The sequence below is a fragment of the Cydia splendana genome, chromosome 19, assembly GCF_910591565.1.
Source record: "Cydia splendana chromosome 19, ilCydSple1.2, whole genome shotgun sequence".
NCBI classification, from domain to species: Eukaryota; Metazoa; Arthropoda; class Insecta; order Lepidoptera; family Tortricidae; genus Cydia; species Cydia splendana.
The window spans coordinates 3,998,928-4,013,330 of NC_085978.1; the positions used below are offsets into that span (position 1 = coordinate 3,998,928).

The following is a 14,403-nucleotide window of genomic DNA, read 5'->3' on the forward strand; positions in this document are numbered from 1 at the left end:
AAATAATAATCATCCCATTCCAATTATCTCATTGCGTTAAGTGTTATCTATTTAGGGGTCATCCATTAAATACGTCACACGTTTAGGAGGGAGGGGGTCAAGAAGTCACAAACTTCGTCACGTCACTTTAACTTCACTTGTAGCCGGAAGTGTTTTGATTTTTTTATATTCGCGGTACAGACAACGTAGCCGGAAGTGTTTTGATTTTTTTATATTCGCGGTACAGACAACTGTAAAAATATGGGTGCACAAATCATCTCAAAAATATGTCCCATAGCTCTTATGTCACGAATTAAGAACTATGGGACATATTTTTGAATAAGTTGGCTACACCCATATTTTTACAGTTGACTGTACAGCTAAATAACTAGTTTTTGCAACGATATATCGTATTTATTCGTGATTTTTTAATTCATAATCGGTTCCCTATTCTTTATTAAAATAATATAGATGGTCAAGCAAATCTTGTCAGTAGAAAAAGGCGCGAATTTTAAATTTTCTATGAGACGATAGCCCTTCGCGCCTACATTTTTCAAATTTGCCGCCTTTTTCTACTGACAAGATCTGCTTGACCAACTTTATAATACTTCATTCAAATGTGACGTCACACCAGGGGGGAGGGGGTTGCCAAATGGGACCAGGTGTGACAAGGAGGAGGGGGAGAGGTCAAAAATCATGAAATTCGTGTCTGTAATTATGGATGACCCCTTATCTGTGTCTTATTTCATTAGTAGTTAGACCATTTGTAACTAAATAAAGTACAAATCGTTATAACCCTTAAGGTATCACAACAGTGTTCATTTTCGTTGCTGTCATAGTGTATAAGATAAATATATATGCCTTGTTTATTATGTAAAATATATTTATAATAAAGTAATTTAATTGTAAGTTGCTTCTGTTTGATTTGTGGAAACCTCGATATAACCCGAAACTCCTCCCTTCGGGCAAACTCGGCTCCGCTCGGCCATGTTCGGTTCAGCATTGCTCCGAGCAATTATTAGGGTTGACACAACTTGACGTCCCTTTGCGTGCACGACCTCAGATAAGATAAAGGCTTGAATTTTAATGAAACTTGTTAAATATTAAAATTAGGCTACAAATATAATGACCACCAAAAAATACTATGGTACCCTAAATAAAAAAATCATGCTTACCAAAAAAAATTACTGAACACCAAAAAAATAAGGCCTAAAAATACAAAAGTACCACCATTTTAATTACGACTGCACTTCAAATTGTATTCAAATACCAAATATATTGAATGATCACCAAAAATCATTAATGATCACCAAATCTTGAAGACCAAATTAATGCGATATTTTCACCTAAATAAACCACTATGATTATCAAAAAATGTATACATATTACCAAATAAAGTAACTGATGCCAAAATTACTAGCCCCTCCCGCTCAACCCCCCGTACCCCGCACCGCATACCTACCTTACCTAATCTACTTTTCTAGTAGCATTTCGTTATGCTACTAGAAAAGGAAGTCAAACTGCTATCAGTTAAGTGGGTTAGGTTAGCACTGCGACCCTTACAGAAACGAAATGGTACTAGAAAAGTAGGTTAGGTTAGGTTTGAACTGCGACCTTTACAGAAACGAAATGCTACTATAAAAGTGGGTTAGGTTAGGTTAGAACTGCGATCCTCACAGAACCGAAATGCTACTAAAAAAGTGGGCTAGGTTAAGTTTCAACTGCTACCCATACAGATACGAAATGCTACTAGAAAAGTGTGTTAGAGTTAGGTTTGAACTGCGACCCGTACAGAAACGAAATGCTACTAGAAAAGTGGGTTAGGTTTGCTATCCTATTAAAGGAAATGAATCCAAAATAATCATTCTTCTAGAAACGAAATGCTACTAGAAAAGTGGGTTAGGTTAGGTTTGAACTGCGACCCTTACAGAAACCAAATGCTACTAGAAAAATGGGTTAGGTTAGGTTTGAACTGCGACCTTTACAGAAAAGAAATACTACTAGAAAAGTGGGTTAGGTTAGGGGTTTGAACTGCGACCCTTACAGAAAAGAAATGCTACTAGAAAAGTGGGATAGGTTAGGTTTGAACTGCGACCCTTACAGAAAAGAAATGCTACTAGAAAAGTGGGTTAGGGTAGGTTTGAACTGCGACCCTTGCAGAAAAGAAATGCTACTAGAAAAGTGGGTTAGGTTAGGTTTGAACTGCGACCCATACAGAAACGAAATGCTACTAGAAAAGTGGGTTAGGTTAGGTTTGAACTGCGAACCTTGCAGAAAAGAAATGCTACTAGAAAATTGGGTTAGGTTAGGTTTGAACTGCGACCCTTGCAGAAAAGAAATGCTACTAGAAAAGTAGATTAGGTAAGGTAGGTATGCGGTGCGGGGTACGGGGGGTTGAGCGGGAGGGGCTAGTAATTTTGTTTAGTTTATTAAAAGTGGGTTAGGTTAGGTTAGAACTGCGACTGTTACAGAAATAAAATGCTACTAGAAAAAGGTGACGATGTGGATTAATTAATTTAATAGGATAACGATAGTTATAGTAAATATTTGCACATATTTAATTAAAATGTGGTTACAATTTTGGTGGTCATTTACTATTTTTGGGTTTACAATGATTATTTTGGAGTCATTTGCTTTAATATGATATCAAGATTTAAAAATTTGGTTATAATTTTACATTAAAATGGAGTTCTAATTTTGGTGGTCATTTAAGATTTTTGCGTTTACAATGATTATTTTGGTGTCATTTTCTTTAATACGATAGCAAGATGTAAAAATTTGGTTATCATTTCACATTAAAATGGGGTTTGAAATTTGGTAATCATTTAGTATTTTTGGGTTAATAATGATTAGTTTGGTGTCATTTCCTTTAAAAGGATAGTAAAGTGTAATAAAATTGGTAATCATTTCACATTAAAATGGTGTTATAATTTTGGTGATCATTCATTATTTTAGGGTGGTAAAATATATTTTTTTGGTATTAAATTTTACTAAATCTGGTGATCAGTTAAATAGCAGCCTTAAAATTAACGCAAGCTATACTCTAAACCAGCGGTCGGCAACCTTTTAGCAGCCAAGGGCCAAATAGTAGTTGGGTGGATTTCATCACCAAAAATTTCACCATACAAAAAAATATTTTTTTTTAATGTTTAATTTAACACAATTCTAGCTGGGTAAAGTAATAGGGGGCTGTATATTGAGGATATTTATGGTATTTATACAATCATTTGTGGCTTATATTTGAAGTTATCGCTTTCGGAAAATAAAAACGCAAGATGGTGATGACAATCATGGTATGGTAATGACTCTTTTGTAGACGGTAATGACACTGCATGTACGGTAATGACGATTTGGGAACTAATTTATATATGTATTAAAAACGTATTAAAAAACAAAATCTTTTTTTAATTGTAAGGCTTTAGAACTTTAATTAACATTACAAATAACATGTTTTTGAACATAAGACTAGCTACATAAATTATTTTTAGAAAATTATAAAAAATACATTTTATTCATATAAATAAATATATCACAAGTATTTATATTGTATAATTTTAAATAATTTATATTCCAAAATAGGCAATTTATGTATTCATTAATTTTTTTGGGTTTTTTCAATGTTAAATCATATTAACAATATTGTACTCTTATTATCAGTTTAAACCCGCATCTTCTTTTATCTACTGCATAACTTGGTATTTATATCATATTATAAAATTGCTGGCTTATCAGTGAGCTTAATTTTTATGATATATTACTTTTTTTTTGATAATTTGATTCATTGCATAAGTTTGTATTTTTGTTGTTTTATAAATTAACTTTAAAAATAGCTATAATGATTTAAATCCATATATATATCGTTTAATAGCTAAACATTAATATATAATCAGTGTGCAAGACCCCTACTTGTAATGCATGTCATAAGTTACAAAATGTTAGGTATCGGGTCCGGTGACTACCCAATGGTATAATTATTAATTGCTGTAATTATATACATCAATTAATATAATATTATCAAAAAACATAAGGCCATTACGATAGTGAGCCAGTACCGTAGCCTATGGTCGCTTAAAACTTAATATATGTTGCTTGTTTAAATACTTTGTTTTAACACGACTAACATGCAATAACAGACTCTAAGTTGCACGATTTACATTATTAGATAATAAAAATAAACATTTGTATGTTCTAAGTTCTAAGTGACCTAAATTTTGCCTACTTCAGTCAAAATGTTATTTAAAACTAACCATCCTCTAGTCTGAAAAAAATAGTCATATCTTCTTCTACATTTATTCTACATTTATAAGGTAGACATTATATAGTGTTAGAAGACATAGAGAACGTTTTTCAAACATACAGCTTAATTTCATAATGAATTATAGCAAAATAACTAGAAAAGTTTCTGAGAACCGTCATCACCATACACATGAAATCATCACCGGTCGTCATTTTTTCCCGGTGATGATGGGTATGGTGTTGACGATTTGAGAGTTTCTTGTTTTTATTTCTAGAATACGAATAATAGTAGTTAATGTCTATGCTACACAATAAACTTCATGTAGTTTGCCATTCATTTCAATAATTATTTCTAATATATCATTTGTAACTTTTTTAAACCAAAGCATAACGGTGATGATGCTCTGTTGTGACAAACTACGTTTTACAAATTTGTTCGTAATATTTCTCACGATTCAATGATGTGACTTTATAGTGAAATCATTTTTGGCATTCTATATTAAAGTGAAAAATAGGGCAAGGACCTTTAGCGGTATTTCGTTGTTCATACACGGAGATAAGCTCACATTGACATTACCATGACGGTGTTGACGAATATTCGTGACAAAATTTTAAATATTTTTAAATGTACTTTCTCGGTGAAGGAATTATTGCATATTTTTTCATGTGTTTAACAACAACATTTTATTTTTTTATTTTATTTTATTTTATTAGAAGACCAACAGCGTTAACAAACAATATAAACTTATAACTAGGATACAATCATAAAGCCAATAACAGGTCTCCCTAACAGATACAAAAGAAAATATTACGGATTTGCTTAGGTACTAGGTATAGTAGGTATTACAAATTTTGTGTGTGTGTGCGTGTGTGTGTGTGTGTGTGTGTGTGTGTGTGTGTGTGTGTGTGTGTGTGTGTACGTATGCGTGTGTTTGTTATTCATTCCTCCACTTGATTGTTATGAATTTTTTTCGCAATCGCATTTTTAAATGTTTTTTTATTATTGTGCACAAATGGATCGACATCGCTGAACTGATTGTTGTACGTTTTTGAAATTCTATATAATACTGAATTCCTGCCATAATTAGTATGATAGTTAGGTAAACTAAGAAGACGTTGGTGCCTAGTATTTACCTTAGGTGTGAAGTATTTGATCTCAGCTATAAGGTTAGGACAATCCACATCACCTTTGACTATATCAAATAGTAAACCCATATCGAGCAATACCCTCCTATCCTCTAGGCTCATTATATTATACCGCTTGCAACTAATCTTATAACTTATGGATGGCTGTTTAGTACGGTAATTCAGGTATCGTAAGAACCTCTGTTGCAGTCTTTCAATTCTTGATTTGTAGGTAATGTAATTAGGAGACCATACATTGGATGCGTACTCCAGAACACTACGTACATAGGTAAAATAAACCATTTTTATACAGTCAGGGTCGTTAAATGCCTTACAGACTCTCATCACGAAACCCAGGTTCTTGTAAGCTTTGTTTATTATATTGTCAATGTGATCTGACATCAACATTTTACTATCTAATAAGACTCCTAGGTCTCTTATTGATTGAACTCTTTCTAAGCTGGTTTTGTTTATAGTGTAGCAAGCATGAATTGGTGATGGCTTTCTAGAAAAAGTGATTACTTGACATTTAGATGCATTAACCGTTATTTTATTTCTGTTGTAGTATTGTGAGAGAGAATCTAATGTTTTTTGTAAAATATTACAGTCAGAGGCATCTTTGATTTTAATAAATATCTTTTTATCATCTGCATATAACAGATGTTGAACAGGTGAGTCTATACAAGTGTAAATATCAAATATATATGCATTATAAAATAAGGGTCCTAAATGTGATCCCTGAGGGACGCCAGATGGGACATAAATATGATTTGATCTGTAACCACCAATAGTGACGAACTGTGACCTGTTAGAGAGGTACGATTTTATCCATCTTAGTAGGCAGCCATGTATGCCTAATTTTTCTAACTTGGCCAACAGGATGACGTGGTCTACTCGGTCGAAGGCTTTCTCGAAATCAGTGTACACCACGTCAACCTGTCCACCTCTCTCCATGTTACTTAGGACATAATTAGTAAATTCGGTAAGATTAGTAATTGTAGATCGTCGCCTAAGAAAACCATGTTGGTTAGAACTGATGCCTTGCATTATTGTAGGATAAATGTGATCGTAAACTATTTTCTCGAAAATTTTACTAAATATGTTTAATATTGAAATGGGACGGTAGTTTTCAATATTTGTTTTTGATGATTTTTTATGTATTGGGACAACATTGGCCTCCTTCCATTTATCGGGAAATATGCCCTCTGATAAAGAGCGATTTATTAATATCGATAATGGAATACTAAGAGCTTTACTCGTGTTACGTATAAAGTATGGCGCAATATTATCAGGACCTGCAGATTTAGTAGTGTCAACCTTACTCAGTAACGCGGCCACAGTGCTAGTGGAAACGGTAACCCTGCCGATTGTGTGCTCATCACCCATAGTGGGGACATTTAGACTTCTTAAGTCATAGTTATCACTCGGTTCCACGTACATAGTTTTGAAAAAATCGATAAAGCCATTACAGATATTAGTCCCATCACAAAGAGATTCGTTTTTATACGTCATGGTTTTAGGATATGAGGAGCAACCACGCATTGATTTTATGTAGCTCCATATTTTTTTTGGGTTAACTTTAATTTGTTTTTGAGCCAATAATATGAAATCATTATAATCCTTAACTTCCAATTTATTGATTTTTCGTCTCAAATAGGAGAATTCTAGGTAATCAAGGTCATTATGATAACGTTTCCATTTTCTATGGGCCTTCCATTTGCGTCGTATTAAACTTATCAAATTTTTACTATACCAGGATGGGTACTGCTTAGAGTTGAGATTAGACTGTACTTTGGGAATAAATAGATTAATACATTCACGTATTTTTTTGTAGAAGCATTCTACAGCTGAGTTTAATGAATTGAAAGGAGCAAGCAGTTGGTACCAGTCTACTTCGCGAATATAATTGTTTATTTTTTCAAAGTCACCTTTATAATATAATATTTTTGTGGTATATTTTTCTCTTAAAGGTAAGATCTGTAAGTCGTAAGGCACGATAGAAAAGCAAGGATGAGCTTTGTCCTCTTTTAAGATTGGATTAAGTATGCTATTAATGCTTAATGAAAAATTGCTAAATACAAGGTCAAGTGTGTTCCCGCTTATATTCGTAATTTTATTCCGTTGTTCTAAGCCAAGATATGAGAATTCCTCTATAAGTTCAGTACCGGCTCTCTGAATTTCAGCAGAACCTTTTTTTAAATAAGTTGGTCCATCACTAGTCCATTGTATGCAGGGCAGATTGAAGTCGCCAACGATCATATAATAATCCTCAGTATTTTGGCGGTGCACTTGGGCTACTGCTTCAAGTACGTTCTTAACATCTTTGGGTAGTGTGCGATAGTTGGGTGGTAAATATACTGCTGCTATATGAATATTATTTTTTGAACCAAATGCATTGGAAGGTACCGTTACCCATAGTAGTTCTGTAGGTGGAGTTGCCCTCTCCACTCGTAACGTAACTCCTAGTTCGCGACGAGCGCATACCATGACTCCTCCACCCATAGTTACATTCATCAGACCTAAATCTCTATCCAGTCTAAAAATGTCGTACTTAGAGTTACATAGTTCGCTATCAAGTATACCTGCATGAAGCCATGTTTCGGTTATTATTAAAATATCGTAGTTACGTAATAATATATTTCTGTAAAAATCTGTCGTTTTTGTGCGCAAACCGCGCACATTTTGGTAATATATGTTTAGATACACGACAGTATATGCGAGCAATATTGTAGTACAAGGACGATTATGTACAATGCATACACAAAAACCCATGAAAATAACAACTTATTACAACCATACAACGCTGTAGGCACGAAACACATCAATGCAGTTGGCTCAGAGACGTAAACAACTTTTTCTATACGTTGAGATTTCAATAAGACACATGTAACAGTAACACAGGTAAGCACATTCGTGGTATTGTATGCCCAATTGTTGCAAATGCAGATCTGTGATTGTTTCGATGCATGATAGATAATTAAACAGGAAAATAGGTTTTGCAACGAAATAAGGTTTAGTTCAATGATAGAAACCGCGCGGACCACTCTGTTTATGTATACTGTGAGAACTAGAGGAATTAAAAAATGTTGTATACATGTTAACGAATGGCGTAAAATCACGATTAATAAAAGTGTTATTATATTTTGCATATTTGAAATATTACACTTTCCGTAGAAATGCAATTTGGAGTATAATATTATGATAAACAGACGATTAAGTGGCGAATATGTGGATACAATAGTGGAATTGGAGATGTGAAAATAGTGTGTGTGAGTGTAAGTGTTATCTGAGGTGATTCTTAGAAAATATTGTAGGTAAGTAGTTTGGTGAAATAAGTGTACAATATATGAAGGGTGTAAGTGGCACAGCAAAAGTAATGTTAAAACTATAAGTAAATCAGTCATATTTCATAACAACTTCTTTAAATCTTTGAGTGATTCGACTGCTAGGACCGGAGCTCCGTCTGACTTCCTGGCGTAAATGTTGCATTCTCGAACCCAAACGTACTCGTATCCTCGATTCTTTGCCGCAGTCTTGCACTCTTTGAGTACTTGTTTCCGTGATGGTGTAAGATGCTCGTTCACATAAAGTCTACGAGATTCTCCCTGGAGGTCGATGTCTGACGTGGAGATGCCGCGGGTCCTTCGCAAGCCTGCAAGGATGTTATTTTTGTGTGTACGATTCCTCAATTTGACTACGATGGCCCTGGGCCGGCCCTCTCGAGGTGTCATCGCACGTACTCTGGTGACGTGTTCGATGTCGCTTTGGATTATTTCTACTCCAGCGTGTTTGGCAATCGATATGATAAGATTCGGCAGGTTTTCGTTTTTTGATTCTGGCATGCCGGTAATTTCGAGATTTTGAATACGAGCATATTGTTGTTGTCTATCCAGGTCCAGAAGTAAGTGATCGTATTTGTTGTTCAGTGCCTCATAGTCGGAATGCTTATTTTCTAAGTCGGACACTTTTGAGGTTAGTTCTGCCATTTGTCTCTCGTGCTCGCGTTGTTTCTCATCAGCAAATTCAAAGGAGGTCTTCATATGATTAAACTCGGACAAAATTTCTTGTTGCTGTGTCTTTAATTCAGAAATTGAGTTATTAATCGTGCTGTTTTCCGAGCGCAGTGATTTTAATTCCGATTTGATGTCGGCAAACATGTTCTTGATTTCTGATTCTAGGTTTGATAAGTCCATATCGCAACCATCCAAATGTTTCCTTTTTCGCTGCTGACCACTATGAGAAGGAACAGGGTCCTGTTTTTCTGATTGAAGTTCGGGATTCGAACCAAATTGCTTATTCGGTGAGCGGAATAAATTAACATTCGCCATTATTTACACAATCACGAATAATGCCAGGCAATAATGCACTTTAACACACGCGCACACAGTATGTTTTAGTATGAATTGATTCTAGTAAATTCCAAGCGATCCGTAGCTAAACACACACGTCCGTCTAAGACGGCGGCGCCGGTAATTTTTTTTTTTAAAAACATGGAAAAGATATAAGTAAAAGAAAAATCGCAATCGTACGATAGGTATGCTATAATTTGCACTGCAAACAAAAAGGTTCAGATTTTTCCGGTAGACGGTGATGACTTTAGACACATAAAACATTTTATATAAAAAAAACTATTAAGTTATTGGAGATGGTAATTGAAGGAACATGAAGATAATAGTTCTTAAAAACATATAAAAAATTTGCAACTCGCACAACCTACTAGTTTTTTTTATAAAGACCGAACCATAAGTTTTCGCAGGATTTTGAAATCCACCCAGTTACCGAAGTTGACGCGGGCCGCACTTTGTTAATATTTATGACTTTATCAGACATTGACGTTTGTCAATATTTTATACAAAATAGACAGGCTCGCGGGCCGCAAGTGAGAGGTTCGCGGGCCGCTGGTTGCCGACCGCTGCTCTAAACGGGTTATTCCCACTAGTTACCACCAAGTTTTTACCAGTGGTAACTACTGGGAATTTTTTTCCCACCTTTTACCACTGGTAACTACTGGGAATAAAAATTCCCAGTAGTTACCACCACACCAACTCGGGTTAGTGGTAACTACTGGGAATTTTTATTCCCAGTAGTTACCACCAAAACTTTGTTAGTGTTAAATACTAATAAAAACAGTAGGTATGAATAGTATAAATAGAGTTATTTTGAATTACCTAATAAAATCACTTGAAAAATCATCTAAATGGATTATTAAATTTATCCTTAAGTACATATATCATAGTTTTTGTACTAGTACCGGTTGAACTGTTTCAATATTTTTGGTCACTTTTAAGGGAGTTTACTAAAACACTAATCGACTTATAATTATTTATTAAATTAGGTACTCTATATATTTATACTACACTATTTATAGTGTTTTTATTAGTATTTAACTCTAACAAAATTTTGGTGGTAACTACTGGGAATAAAAATTCCCAGTAGTTACCACTAAACCGAGTTGGTGGTAACTACTGGGAATTTTTATTCCCAGTAGTTACCAGTGGTAAAAGGTGGGAAAAAAATTCCCAGTAGTTACCACTGGTAACAACTTGGTGGTAACTAGTGGGAATAACCCCTCTAAACCATAATTAAATTCCAAAAAAAGTAAGAAAATGTTGCCACGTTTTACTAGCGCGTCTTGTATTTATGTAAAAATAAGTAAATAAAAGTACTTTTTTAAATCGTAGGCGTAAAATTACCAATAAATAAATTATCTTAGCGTATTTATTTATAAAAAGGAATTTACTATTTTACAAACAAATTATTGCAGTGGCAACATTTTTTGGAATCGAATTATGATTTAGAGTTTACTCGAGAGTAGGCTGAAGGTTATGGCGCCATCGCTCGAAAGAGAGTTGAGAGATTGCACCATACCTTTGGCCTAGTGTCGAGTAGATGGCATTAATATTGAAAAACAAGTTAACACATATCAGTGAAAGAATAAGGATCAAAGTCAAATGACGTTCGAACAGTTTTAATCTTATGTCGAAAGATGGCAGTAAATTTACTTTTACAATTCGCCCCTATACACTCTATTCTCTTTGGTTAAACCGTGTTTTACAGTGTCGTGACAAACGTGATAGATAAAGATACATTTTACTATTCCATTAACGACTTATACATAGTGTATATTTAAGTACAATTAATAATTTTATTATGGTGCTGCGTTATTTCAACTCCGTCTATCACAATTTCACACAGTCACACATATTCACAGTCAGAATCAAAGACAATATAATCACTACGTTTTACTCTACAGTTTAAATTTAATTCGAGAGCGTGACGTGACGTTAAGTGTCATTTTGTATGAGTGAATCTATATTAACCTTTTCGACGCCGTGTCAAACACAAAAGCTGTCACGCGGACGCGGACGCCACGTCACCGAAGTGTCAAAACTGAAATTGAACTTTATGCATATGCACGTAGGTCTATGTTGCTCTGTGGTCTCTGACCGATTAATCAGTCTTAGGCGTTGAACCTGCGGTGTGGATATATCGGTCATTGGCGTCCAAAAGGTTAAATGAAGTCATATTCAAAAATAGTGGTTTGTCATTTGTATTGTGTTGCTCCGTGTGAAAAAGAGTTCTTAGGCAATTACATCATTATTAACGAAAATAAATCTCCGGAAACAGCACATTTAGTGTGGTACTTAAACATACTTTGACTAGAGCCAAATTTGTAATAAAGACTGTTAATTTAGCCACCGGGTGTGGCCTGTAACACGTGCAAAAAATTTAACTGTAGGCTGTACTCCTCAAACTGACCAACAGGCAACATTTTGTTCTGGGACTTTTAAAATAACTTGTGTTTTGATTTTTAGTACACTTTAGAGTTTATTCTACGACGCAATGTACTTATTGCGAATTTTGTTATGTCACAAGCAACGTCAATTACAATGATAATGGCGTACATTGAAGATAATATTTAATTTGTATTCTGAACAATAGGAGGACTTAAGACTTCATGCGATTGTATACCTTTCTCCGTCATCCGTTTCATGGGATATAACAGTTCCTTCAAGTCTCTTGGTTGAACTTAATTTAAAAATAATAGTTGAAACATGTTTTTGTTTATTTTTATTACTTTTTTTTTATGGGTCGTCATTTCTTACACACATTGACTAAGCCCCACGGTAAGCTCAAGAAGGCTTGTGTTGTGGGTACTCAAACAACGATATGGGTATATAATATATAAATACTTAAATACATAGAAAACAACCATGACTCAGGAACAAATATCGGTATCATCATACAAATAAATGCCCTTACCAGGATTCGAACCCGGGACCATCGGCTTCATAGGCAGGGTCACTACCCACTAGGCCAGACCGGTCGTCGAAATTATTTACTTAAATATTAGATTTTTAAATAGCTCAGTATTTATGCTAAACGTCCGGAAAATGTCTATATGTAGGTAGATACTCATTTCTATGATTAACTTTATTTACTACACAGCAGCATCTCTGAAATCACAAAAAATCCTGGTTTATATCGTGTATCGTGCCGAACTGAACTTTATTAGTGTGGTACACTTACGATTTTTTTTGTTGCTCACATGACAAAAGTTCCTCATAGTAATAGGTACAGTTGCGAATATTGTATCTTATTTTCCGTATAAAAATTGGTACACCCTGTATATGATGATGATCGGATCTTTTTTTATGTATTCCGTGAGTACTGTACATCGCTGTATACCTGCTGCTGTGCTAATACTGCTAATCAGCCACTGGTCCTCGCTTCATTTAAGTTTAGGTATTAAAATAGTTATTTAATGATTTTCTTTGTTACTAACAACCTATGGACACTTATTCGTCTGAAATAAAAGCATTTTTTTATTTAATTTTTTTTACTGATGGCAAGTGTATCAAATAGCAAAAGTTTGTACATGGAAAGATTCGGAAATCAAAATTGCGCATCTAAAGAATATTTCCGGTTATATTTTGAGAAGTTTGTGCAACTTACACGTCTGTATTTTCTTATGTCAATTGAAACTAGTCTTCATTTACTGTCTTTAAAGCACATGACCATGACCTCAGATCTTTCAACGTTAAAGAGCCCAGGAAGATATTGAAGGATTGGACGTCGCTCGAAAATGAAGACTGCTCTGTGGATTTCCATCTGCTTTAGGTGAATATGTTTGATATTTTAGAATTAGAATAAAAAAAACTGGGTTCAAATTCAAAAACAAATTACGATTTTTTTACTTTGGAGCAACATGTATGTGTTATAGTAGCTCCTGAGCAAAGAATATAATACTCACTAGGAGCTCCTGAGGTAATAAATAGTATGAAACCTTCTTCGACCGTTTTGATTATCTTTTTTATTTATGACATTAATAAGATTCTGACTTTTGACAAATGTCATCATTGCCGCACATTTTCAAACAAATTGTCAAAAGCACTGCCAATGATTAATAATAATAAAGTATGTTTCTTTTTGTTGTCGATTATTGGAAATAACTTTTGTTGGAAAATTTATTTTTTTATCTTTTGTTCTAATTAAAAAATTTTTACCGTTAGAGCATTTCTGAGAAGTAACCCTACCTGGGATTTCAGGGTTTGTCCAATGGCTAAGGTCACCTGTATATGACTGATTTAAGACGAAACAGGAGCTGAGTTTTAAATATTTTAGGTAAATATACCCGTCTCGCTAACGGAAGCGGCACCTAAAAGTAGTGCGATAAGGACAAGGCGAAAAATCCTGCGTAAAAATCTCAAAAATTAGGTTTCGTACTCCTCGGTTTCCTCCTCCAAAACATAACCAATCGTAACCAAATTTGGAAATCTAAATGATTATGAAATTATCTGTGTCGGACCGTTTTGCTTTTTTGGCTAATTGATATCAGTTTTGAATGCCCACGCCTCTCATTGCGGCATAGTCAATTAGGCCATTTTGGCCATTTTTGAAGGGCTCTAGCGCCTTAAAAAACAAAAATATCAAAAAAAGCAAAACGGTCCGACACAGATATTGACAATATTAATCTGTGTTGAAAAAATCATTGCTCTAGCTTCAAAAACCACGGAGGAAAACGAGGAGTACGTTTGTATGGAGAAATGACCACTCCCGTTG

General features: G+C 34.5%; 1 long non-coding RNA gene across 1 annotated transcript in view; it reads left to right on the forward strand.

Moving 5' to 3' along the window:
• LOC134799945 (uncharacterized) overlaps positions 1-14,403 on the forward strand; it is a 280,917-nt gene that overhangs the window by 51,641 nt on the left and 214,873 nt on the right. The window lies entirely within an intron of this gene.